Genomic DNA, 12789 nt, shown 5'->3' with positions numbered 1-12789 from the left:
ATAATTTTTTTCCTAATTTTTAATAAGAGCAGGGGCTTAATTGCTTTTTTCAAAAATTTTGAGAGTCTTTTTGATGCATTTTGAAAGTTCAAGTACCCAATTGAGTGAAAAAAAAGAGCAGGGGCTTAATTTTTTTTGAAGAAGTTTGAGGGCCTTTTTGATGCACTTTGAAAGTTCAAGTGCTCAATTGAGTGTAAAAAAAAAGAGCAGGGGCTTAATTTTTTTTGAAGAAGTTTGAGGGCCTTTTTGATGCACTTTGAAAGTTCAAGTGCTCAATTGAGTGTAAAAAAAAAGAGCAGGGGCTTAATTTTTTTTGAAGAAGTTTGAGAGCTTTTTATACCTTTTAAGCTAATTTTATATGATGTGACAATCTATTATTAGCTATTAGTTTTTTAACGGGTATGGTATTTCAATGTAAAATGATTAATGGAATAGTTTAGGTATAAACTTGAAAAAATTGGTGTAATTTAAGTATTAATTTATGGGTTAAAATTTTTTCTTCTAAAAAAAATACTTAACGAATTGATAGTGATGTTATCAATATGGTAAAAGAAAAGTAACTATCACTTGTAATAAAAGTAATTTAACTATACTCAACCAAAGAGAAGCAAATAGGGTGAAATGTTGATGGGGAAAATCAGCAATTATCTTGAAATTTCACATCTGTTAAAGCAACATTCAGGATTTGGAGAAAGAAAGGCTCAATTCCTTCTAGTTATCCAACTGAATTATATGAACGTTTTTCTATAAAGCAAAGACACTTCCCTAGACCGATTTCTTCTTCTTCCATTATATGTATGCATGTAGCAAAATAGATAAACCACAAGCAATACTAGTCTTAATTAAATTTATAATGTCAAATTACATAATTTCGCAACCTGCTTGATCTAACTGGTTTGCACTCCAATACTGGTTTCCACTCCAATACGTAGCTGTTTGAATTGAATTGAGTAATCCGAATTCTTGTTAACAGCTGGCCTCCACTCCAACTTGTAGCGATTGCAGAACTTGAGCAAAGGTTGAACAACATTCTTAACATTGAGATTAGGGTGCTCCCACTCCACTGATTCCCACCAATCTGTTGTCCGCACGTGGATTTCCTAGAGAATATTAAAAGGAGATAGTTGTCCCTCATCATCAACCTCAAGCTGTGGAAGATAGAGAGGAATCCGCTTTACCTTGGGACAATTACTTATTTCAATTACTTGGAGAGATTTACAAACCATCACTGCATTTTCACTACAAATACCCTTCAATTTTCGGAGATTGGACAAAATTAAAGTCTTCAGTTTGGGAAAATTGAACTTGATGGAATCATTACTTGTATCCATTCCTTCTCCTTCGGTTTCTGTTATTATTTCTTCCAATTGCAAACAATAGTTAACCTCGATCTTTTCCAAGTTATGTAGAGCCCAATCAGCTGCAAACAATTTCTTTATTTTAGGACAACTACATAGAATAATCTCTTTGAGGGAGGAAAATGTGTCCAATGATGATTCTCCAACTCCAACTAGAACTTTCAAATCTGCTAAATTTCGTAGTGTCAGAGACTTGAGTTTTTTGAGCTGATCATACTTGGATGAAAATATGGACTCCAAATCAAAACAATCCTCCACTGTACATTCCTTCAAATCAATTGCATCCCTCAATCTAATATCATTTAAACTTCTTGCACCATAACTGTAATCTGCCCAGGCCTTAAAACCAAAAAGTAATAATAATAAATGAATGTTTATTTTTAAAACAGTCCATTTACAACAGCCCGTAGTCCCAAAATTAACTTGTTTAAACCTTATAACCGATTACAACCCAATACTATAGCCCACTAACCCATTAACCCTTAACCCAGCTAAACTACTCAAAGACCCGATTACATCTTAGCCCAACTGAATACTTAAAACTACCCAAAACCCGTTTACACCCAAACCCAATAAGCAGTAGCCCAACAAAGCCCAAACTTGAAACATCAGGAGACTTAGGGTTTCCTGGGAAACCCTCGCGCCGCAACATTGCAATCAGCCCAAGAGTCACGCCTCTTCAGTTCCCATCGTTCCAGCAACCCTCCATCAGCGCTGGATGCCAGTGCGCAGTCAGTGCCTGGTTCGTTACCACAATCGTCAAGCCTCCATCACCGCCGGATTTTTCGACATTACCTGCAAAAGAAGGTGTTAGGATCGTCCCGAATAAGCAACGAACAAGTAAAAATAATAGAAGAAATTGAGAAGATGAACACACAAATTTAACGTGGAAAAACCCCTCAAAAGAGGATAAAAAACCACGGGCAAAGATAAATTTACTATAATGGCAAAAGAATGAAGAGTACAAAAGATGGAGATAAAAATTAAACCCCGAAAACCCGAAAACAAAGAACCCTCAAACGTAAACACAAAATTCTCTGAATGTGTTATGAGTTCTAATCTAATGGGTGTCTCTTGATTCTAAGATTGTAAAGGAGCCTATTTATAGGCTAAATTAGTAAGTCAAATAAATATACTAATAAATGCTAAATATATTATACTAATAAATACTAAATCTTCTAGAAAGAAAATATATTTTTGTTTAACTTGACTTGCAAGCAATCTCTTAGAATTTGGGTCACACAATTCTAACAATCTCCACCTTGACACGAATTTTTTCAATGCCATCTTTGCCAAAACTCGCCACGGGCCTATCTTGAACTATGCAGGGAATTAAATGAGTCGAATCTATGCTTAGAAGCTGGAAGACTTCTAGCCTTCGACTTGTGCACTGCCAAATCAAAACTAACCCGGGTCTGATTTTCACGAATACAGTGCCCTAACTTTTCAAAACCTGCATCCAAAAGAGAACCTCTCTTCAACGAAACGGTCATACCTTTTTCCCTCCTATGACCAAGTTGCCTCCGCTTCAAATGAGTTGACTTTGACTCCGTAACGGACGAGGGACGTCCGATTTCACCGGTCACTGTAGAACCTTCCAGAATATAAAGACTGCCGTTTCTTTTACCTTTTAACAAAACGAGAGCTCCACGAGATACTTTAATGTCGCTCGACTCGATGTTGATTCTGCATCCTTTCAAGTCTAAAATACTCAAGGAGATGAGATTCTTTCGTAAATCAGGTACATACCTGACATCTGAGAGTGTCCTAATCGTCCTATCATGTATCCTAATATTAACAGTACCAATACCGATTATTTTACGAGATGAATCGTTTCCCATGTGCACAACTCTACCTTCAACTGAACTGTATGTGGAGAACCATTCTCTATTGGGACACATGTGGAAAGAATATCCTGAATCTAGGATCCACTCAGACGTAAGCTTGGAGTTATCTCTCGTTGACACTAACAAGAAATCATCACCGCCTTCATCGACCAAATTAGCACCAGCTACATCTTCCTCGTTACTCTCAGCAGCTCTTTTATTTCGCAGTTTATAACAATCTGCTTTGACGTGACCTAACTTTTTGCAATAGCGACACCTTTTGTCTCGTTTCTTTGATGCTACCAAAACGGAAGCTTGTCTATCTGCTTTGCTATTCAAATCAAACTCATTGTCGAGTTTGTCTCTACTCAACAAATGACCCTTCACATCTTCGAACGAGAGTTTGTCTCTGCCATAAATCAGGGTCTCCCTGAAAGACTTGTATGAAGAGGGTAAAGAGCACAATAATAGCATAGCTTGATCTTCATCGTCAATATGAACCTCAACGTTCTTTAAATCATTTAAAAGAGTAATGAATTGACTGATGTGATCTTTAAGAAGCTCACCTTCGTTCATGCGAAACGTAAATAGACGTTGTTTCAACACTAAACGGTTAGCCAGAGACTTAGTCGCATAAAGAGTTTCTAACCTTTTCCACAAGGCGAATGAGGTCTTCTCCATCAATACCTCCTGCAATACTGTATTCGCGAGGCACAACTGGATTGCAGACAAGGCCTTTTCATCAAGCTCTTCCCATTCTATTTGATTTAGATTTTCAGGCTTTTTCCCTGTAACAACCTTTTTCAAGCCATTTTGAACTAGAATTGCCATCATCCGAACTTGCCACAGATTGAAATTTGTCTCACCATCGAACTTCTCAATTTCAAACCTTGTTGCTGCCATATCTGATCGGGCTGATCTATGAAAGTTAAACTAGCTCTGATACCACTTGTTAGGATCGTCCCGAATAAGCAACGAACAAGTAAAAATAGTAGAAGAAATTGAGAAGATGAACACACAAATTTAACGTGGAAAAACCCCTCAAAAGAGGATAAAAAACCACGGGCAAAGATAAATTTACTATAATGGCAAAAGAATGAAGAGTACAAAAGATGGAGATAAAAACTAAACCCCAAAAACCCGAAAACAAAGAACCCTCAAATGTAAACACAAAATTCTCTGAATGTGTTATGAGTTCTAATCTAATGGGTGTCTCTTGATTCTAAGATTGTAAAGGAGCCTATTTATAGGCTAAATTAGTAAGTCAAATAAACTATACTAATAAATGCTAAATATATTATACTAATAAATACTAAATCTTCTAGAAAGAAAATATATTTTTGTTTAACTTGACTTGCAAGCAATCTCTTAGAATTTGGGTCACACAATTCTAACAGAAGGAAAGAAACAGCAGCAAATAAACAAAACAAATATGGAAAGAAACAGGAGATTTCTTCCCAAAATATGTAATAGAAATAGTGGCTATAAAAGCCTCCTTTGTAACCTGTAAAAAAGGGGGGATTTTTTGGAGTGAGGAATACAAAAGCCAAATACATACAGTTTCTTTTAGGTGAATAATCAATCTTCTATTATTTCCATTTTTTTTTTGTATTCGAAGCATATACATACATATATAAATAGTTGGTAAACAGTTTTAAAAAAGAAAAAAGGAGTCTTACCTTTCAGTATAAACGAAAAACAAAACTTTTTAGTTCTCGGCCGCCGTAGATGGTAAAGCCGACGGTGGTGCGTGGGCGCGTACGGAGGTCCGACGATCGGAGCCATGATGGTCAATGGTCAGAGCTCTGAGGGCTTCAGAGCATTTCTGAATTTTTTTTAGAAACGTTTTGAAATGTTTTTTTTAGGGTTTAATTGGTATATATACTTTTTTTAAAACGGTGCCGTTTTGGCTTAAGTCAATAAGCCTAAAACGACATCGTTTTAAGGCCTGAGGATCCGCGCGTTGACCCGTAACCCAGGGAGGATCCGCGTGTTTTTGGAAAATGAGATAATTTCCCAATTAGTCCTTCCGAATTTTTTAATCTTTATAATTTCGTTTATTTTATTTTTAATTCAATCCAAATTTTTTATAATGGTTTCAATTTAGTCCTGAAGGTCATTAAAATCAGTTCTAGAGAACGACATCGTTTTGGGATTAGGATCGAATTACCCAATGAGTCCCTCGACTTTTAATACGCATTTCAATCAGGCCCAGAATTTTTATTATTTTGCAAATTAACCCCCAAATTTCTTAATTGAATCCAATTTTAGTCCTTTTTATATTATATTTAAAAAAAACGTTAGTTATATTTAATAATATATGGTTTTATTTGTAACATTATACATTCATAAATTTCATTATATGTTGTATTTTTTATTTTATTATTTATTTGTTACATTATTACTATTATTGTATGTATACCATATTATATTTCATTATAATTATTTATATTTTATTACATACTATATTATATTATATAATATTCCTTATAATATTTATTTTTCTTATATATTCTTTTACATATATTTTATTATGTATGTATCCTTTTTTAATTGTGCTACCATACTTTTATTTATTATATTATTATTATTATTTTATATTTCCTTATTTTATTCATATTATATTATTATACATAACTTATTTTAAGCATTTTTTATTTATATTTTAGGTATATTTTATCAATAATTACTTACCTTATATTGCATTTTAATACACATTAATTCTTTCACACATATATTGAACATATCATTTATATATTAAATACTGTTTTATGATTATTTAAGGTTGTATTTTAGAATTGATGTGTATGTTGATATGTTTATGTTAAATTGTATGCCATGTATCATCCTTTGTCTGTTAATTTATTAAAATGTATATAGAATTATACCTTATATTTATATGCTCACTTATTCATTTTTAATGTATGTTAAATATCTTTTGTATGTATGTTTTACATGTTTTAAATGTGTCATGTTTGTTGTTTTAAATATGTTTAAATTCATACTGTTACTAACCTATTATGATAATATGCAAACTTGTATGATTTCCATAATGTTAATATGATCCCTCATGCATTAATCAAAAACAAGATTCCAAAGCTTTCAAAAATAAAAGGCAATGTTTGGTGTTTGGAAGCTTCAAGAAAAGTAGTGCCCTAACTTACTGGGTTGCAACTTTTCTCGTTGAGTTCGAATAGTCAAGCCCCCTTCTAAGTTTTAAGGTTTTCAAAATACGAGTAATTTTCTTGGAATTTCAAAGCGTTGTGTCCTAAGTTACTGGATATGGCATTTTGTCGTTTTGAGATAGGGATTTTCAAAAAGGGCTAGTTTAGCTTCGAATGTCTTAAAAATATTGCTTCTTAACTTATTGGATGTAATATTTTATTCATTTGATACAAGTGAACGCTAATTTTCAAAATTAAAATATTCTAAAGAGGATTGCATCTTAAAAATTTTAAATTTCTGACATTAAAGACACTTGATATTCTCTCAATTCTAACATGCTTTCTCATCAAAGACAACATCGCTGCTCACAAACACTTTGTTTGCTAAAGGATCGAAGATCCTATAGCCTTTCTTGACTGTGCTGTAACCCACTAAAATAAGAGGTTGAGCCTTCTTGGCCAACTTGTCCCTCTTCATTGCTGGAACATGAGCATATCATATGTTATGAAAGACCCTCAGATAAGCCAGTAAAGTCTTTAACCCGAATCAAGTCTCAAATGGAGTCTTCTTTGCTAAAACCTTGGTTGGGAGCCTATTTTGAATGTACATAGCTGTGTTAACTGCTTTAGCCCACAAAGTTTTAGGCAAATTCTTCTTAAACAATAGGCATCTGACCATATCCATCAAGCTCCTGTTCTTTCTTTCACTTACACCATTTTGTTGAGGTGTGTAAGTGTTAGTAAGCTGATGTTTAATACCAGCTTCAGCACAAAAGGCTTGAAACTGAGCTGAGGTATACTCAGTTCCATTATCAGACCTTAGGGTCTTGAGCTTGCAGCCTGTTTTAGTTTCTGCAGCAGCTTTAAACTTCCAAAATACTGAGGCCACCTCTGATTTGTGTTTCAAGAAATAAATCCAGCAAAATCTTAAGTAATCATCAATAAACAGAATGAAGTACCTGCTTCCATTCAGTGACTCAGTCTTCATGGGGCCACACATATCAGTGTACACAAGCTGCAGTCTTTCTGAGGCTCTCCAAGCCTTGTTTGAAGAAAATGGTAGCCTGTTCTGTTTTCCTAGTTGACATACCTCACAAACATCCTCCTTCTCAACTGAGTTGATAAAGTTCTTAACCAGATCTTCCTTGGTTAGCTGATCCATTGATCTGTAATTGGCATGACCAAGCCTTTGGTGCCAAAGCTTGGACTCAGCTAGTGAGGCTATGTAGGCAGAGTGTAGATCCTTGTTACAGTTCACAACAAAGCTTTTGTCAGTCATTGCTACTGACATGAGCTTGGATCCACTTGGATCACTGATTTGGCACTCCTTACCCTTGAACACAACAGAATAGCCTTTCAATAGCCTTTCTCTAATAGTTGAGCTATGCTAAGAAGATTTCTGTCAATCTCATGCACTAGCAGCACATTTGAAATGACCTTGTTACCTGTAAGAGTGCATATCAACATATCTCATTTACTTTCTGCCTTGATGAAGTGGCCATTACCAATCTTTACCTTGGTTTTGTAGCTTCTGTCTAATGAATTGAAGATGGCAACATCTGGTGTCATATGGTTACTGCAACCACTATCTAAGAGTCATCCATTTGTGACCTTCTCCTAAGCAGCTGAGCATGACACAGTAAAAACTTGCTCCTCATGGTCACTGTCTTCTTTTGGTACTCGAGCCTCAACCTTTGACAGCTGGGGTTGGTTTTGTCTTGGTTTGCCCTTGTTTTTGCAAACTCTTTTAACATGCCCCATCTTTTTACAGTATTGGCACTGCACATCTGGCCTGAACCAGCAACTTGTCTCAGGATGACCAGACCTTTTGCAATGCCTGCAGTGTTGGTCCCTTCTTTTTGTAGTTTCTGACTTAGACTTGTCCCTCCAAGTCTTTTTGCCTTTGTAGGCAGAGGTGCTCGAGGCTGGCTTAGTTTTAGCTTGGAAAGCACCTTCTTGGTGCTCCTCCAGTCTACTAGCCCTTCTTTGATCTTGTGCATATAGAGCATGAATTAGTTCAGTTAAGGAAATGGTTGTCAGATCCCTTGAGTCTTCGAGAGAAGAAATTTTAGCCTCATACCTCTCATGTAAGGTAGAGATCACTTTCTCCACTATCATTGCTTCATTAAACTGCTCTCCCAAAAAACTTATGCTATTTACTACAGCCATGATCCTATCTAGATATTGCTTAACAGTTTCCTCCTTCTTCATCTTTAGATTCTCAAAGTCTCTCCTCAAGTTCAATAACTGTTGCTACCTTGTCCTCTATGTTCCTTAGAACTCCTCTTTCAATCTGTCCCAAGCCTGCTTTTGTGTCTTACAGGCCATAATCCTAGTGAAAATGACATCTGATACACAGTTTTGAATGCAGGACATGGCTTTGTGCCTCTTAGTTCTTTCATCAGCATGCTGCCTTATTTGAGACACAATTGGATTGGCTCTTAATGGTGCTGGTTCAGCATCCGAGTTTACAAACCTCCCACAAATGAAATGCCTGTACGTAGGTCTTCATCTTGACCACCCATATGTGATAGCCCTCTCCATTGAAGACTGGTGGTGCAGCTGGTGAGAAGCCTGATGGAGCCATCGATTTGAAAGTTAAAGTGTAACAGGTCCACTGAGACAATAGCTCTAGATACCAATTGTTGGTATTATGAAAACAAGCAAGCTAGTTCAGCTCAGGCTTGTGTAGCAAGACTCGTAACTTGGAGAATAAATAAAACAAAAATTTGCTTAAGAACAGAACCGAATTGAATGCAAGGAAAAATGGAGCGCATATGGATGAAAACTAATTAATTTTCATTCAAAAAGAAACAAATGCATTAAACCATCACATATACCAGACAAGCCGGTCAATACAAACAAGTTTTCACCTAAACAACTACCTAATACCACTAAATTACATTGAAACTTGCTATTAACTTGTACATGTTGCTTTGCTGAATTTTCAGTCAATCAACACCTAATTACATCAAGAAAGAGTTACCAACTAAGTTCAATTCTAACTTGATTACAAAAGATATGACTTGAAGTAACAAAACAAGTTCAAAATGGACAACAACATTGAACCTAAGCTACTGCATGCATGGCTTAAGTGCATGTGCTGCATGGAGACCAATTTCAACAAAATGCCCTTCAATTTTGGTAGATTGGACAAAATTAAACTCGTCAGTTTGGGAAATTTGAACTCGATGGAATCATTATTTGTACCCATTCCTTCTCCTTCTGGTTCTGTTATTATTTCTTCCAATTCTAGACAACCTTTAACCTCGATCTTTTCCAAGTTGTGAAGAACCCAATCAGCTGTAAACAATTTCTTTATTTTAGGAGAACGACATAGAGTAATCTCTTTGAGGGAGGAAAATGTGCTTAAAGATGATTCTCTGACTCCAGCTCCAACTAGGACTTCCAAATTTGCTAAATTTCGTAGTGTCAGAGACTCGAGTTCTTTGAGCTAATCACACTTGGATGAAAATATGGACACCAAATCAAAACAATCCTCCACTGTACATCCCTTCAAATCAATTGCATCCCCCAATCTAATATCATTTAAACTCCTTGCACCAAAGCAATGCTTCAGATGTAATTGTTGAATATCATAGGGAAGCATAACTGCATCTCCAGAATTAATTTCAATCCTCTCAAATAGAACCAATTTACTAGAAGCCCAAGGAATATCTATACTTGGGTCCAGGGGACACACGAAGATAGAGTATTTAGAAAGCTCTTTTCTCTGGCCCACATACATGTTCCAGTCACCTATGTTACAGAACCAGCCTTCAAAAACTTCCAACTTGTTAAATTCACTCATTTGTTTTGGATTTCCTATTATTGGATTTGCTAAAAGATCAAGGTATCTAAGATTTACCAATATTTCCAAACCTTGAGGGATTTCCTTGATTCCACTTCCTCCAAGACGTAATTTGTTTAAAGCTTTTAGCTTCAATACAGAAGGCAAACTCTCCAAATTATTACATTCATTAAGCAACAATACCTTGAGTTCTTCCAAAGCAGAAATAGAGCTAGGCAAACTCTCAAAAGGATTATGAGAAAGTTCAAGAATCTTAAGGTTAGGAAAGTGCTCGAAGAAAGATTCTGGAATTTCTTTCAAAGAAGTATGTGGGAGCAACAATGTTGTGTGTTTTGGAAATTTCCGACACTTCATATGTTGAGGAATTGCTGAGAAGGAATTGTACATCAAAGAAACCTTCTCCAAATCTTCATCCCATTCTTTCTTATTTGGCAGCTCTTTCAACTGCTTACCAGCTTTTACCATAAATATTTTTGTAGTGATATTCAACGCCATCTTTCTGACAACATCATGCATTTTTACACATGCACCGTTCTCAACCCTTTCAAGCAAATAGTTTTGTTCAAACTTCTCTAAAATGGAGTGACCGTTATCCTCCATTGCTTTTCGACTTCCCATTTCGCCTATAAGTCCTTCTTCCATCCAATATTGAATTATCTCCTCTTTTTCGAATTGATGACCCTAAGGATATAATGAACAATAAAAGAAGCAATCTTGGTCTACTTTTTCTAGATGATCACAACTGTATTTTAAAGACCTAAACACATTATCTTTCACACCCTGAATGTTTCTAATGTGAATGTCACTTCTCAGTTCATTTACAGCATTTTCCCACACACGAGGATGTGATATTCCCTTTATAGAAGCAGCTAGTGTCACAAGTGCAAGAGGAAGTCTATCACATTCCCTCTCAAGAAGTTTAATAGATGATTTTAAAGTTGGATTTGCCGACACGTCTTGTCCAACCTTGCTTAAGAATAAGTTCGTCGCCTCATGCTTAGAAAGACAAGCCACTTGAACTTTCTTACATCCCATTGACCGAATAACCTCTTCTGAACGTGTTGTCAACACCACTTTGCATCCATTGTCTTTTGTCGGCTCATCGATTCCAATCTCCCCAAGATCAAAACTGCTCCACACATCATCCAATATTAGTGGATATCTCCCTCCTTTCCTTAACATTTCACTTAACATTGCTAATAATTTTCCTCCCCTGACAGTTGTGTTCTCATGACCCGGCAATGCCCTTTTTAGTTGGCTTACAATGTCCTGCTGTATCTTTCGAATGTCGAAGTTTCCAGATACTGTTATCCATATCAATTTTTTAAACTTAGCTTTCTTGGATTAACCTATTATGCGCATCCCTCATTATCGTCGTTTTGCCTATTCCTCCCATCCCGCACACTCCAATCATTCCAACTTCATCTCCCATTAAATACCCATAAATTTCGTCTCTAACACGGACCTGATGACCTATTAATGTCTGTGTATATAGTTTAACCGCTACAAGAGAAGGATCATTAACAGCTAATCTACCAGAGAAATGGCCTTCAGCATGTACTTCTTTCAATGCTTGAGTCGTTTCATCAACAAGCTTTCCCAAGGAAGAACGAAAGAGAAATTTTCCTTTACTGACTTTGTCTTCAACATGCTGAGCATGAGCAAGCTTTATAGGTTAAGTATGAATAATATAAATATGGTACCAATTTAGTAAAAAAGGTAGTTTAAGTAATAAAAAAATTTAAATGGTAAGATGAAAAAAAAGACATAACCTAAATATTAATTTATAGGTTAAGCCAATAAAACACAAATTTTATAATAAAAGGAATTCAGCTTTAAACTTTGAAAAGGTTATGGTGGTATGAATTATTGTATGATAGGGCCGTACATAAAGTTGCTCATGCGCCGGCATAAAGTTAAACTGGTGTAGGGCTCAGTTTCATAAAGCTGAAGAAAATAATTGTGCTGGCTTGAATCTCTTTAACAAATAAAAAAAAGACAGATGGAACCCACCTCTTCTTTTATGGAGTTTATTTTTTTTATATAATAAGGGAAAGGGAAAGAATTCATAAAGACGAGGCTTGTGTCCTGTACCTCATTTCAATTGATATATACTGTAGAGGAGAGAATGACGGGTTTATTTAGTTTTTGGTTAAGTCTGAATGTTGGTAAAATAATTTTTTTTTAATTTTTGAGTTTAAGTGAGTATTTAAATGTTAGAAAAATAAGTGTTTGAAAAAAAATTAAGTGTTAATTTAAGTTATAAAATTTATTTGATAAATTATTTAAATTTAAATAATTATTTAATGAATGATAATATAATTTAAAATGAAATAAAATAAAATAAACAATTAAGTTGATCGTAATAGGTCAATATTACTTATTAGTGTCTATAATTATTTTATGAAAATATTTATTTGATAATTTTAAGGAGCCTTAATCTAAATAAAAGTAAATAAATGTAACGGAAATTCGTAAGAGTTGAACGGAAGCTCATAAAAGCTGAATGGAAACCCTTAAGGGTTAAACTGAAGCTCAAAATAGCTAAATGGAAACCCATTAGGGTTAAACTGAAACTTATATAAGTTAACTGAAACTCATGAAAGCTAAACGGAAAGTAAACATGAAAG

At 35.1% G+C, this 12789-nt stretch overlaps 1 pseudogene; it reads right to left on the bottom strand.

Moving 5' to 3' along the window:
* Nucleotides 1-887: 887 nt before the first annotated feature.
* Nucleotides 888-12071, bottom strand: LOC107960510 (probable disease resistance protein At4g27220; annotated as a pseudogene).
* Nucleotides 12072-12789: the final 718 nt, after the last annotated feature.

Source organism: Gossypium hirsutum, chromosome A11 (assembly GCF_007990345.1).
Source record: "Gossypium hirsutum isolate 1008001.06 chromosome A11, Gossypium_hirsutum_v2.1, whole genome shotgun sequence".
Classification (NCBI taxonomy): domain Eukaryota; kingdom Viridiplantae; phylum Streptophyta; class Magnoliopsida; order Malvales; family Malvaceae; genus Gossypium; species Gossypium hirsutum.
Note: the sequence above shows the minus strand (reverse complement) of the source record. Positions and strands in the feature narration are given on the sequence as shown.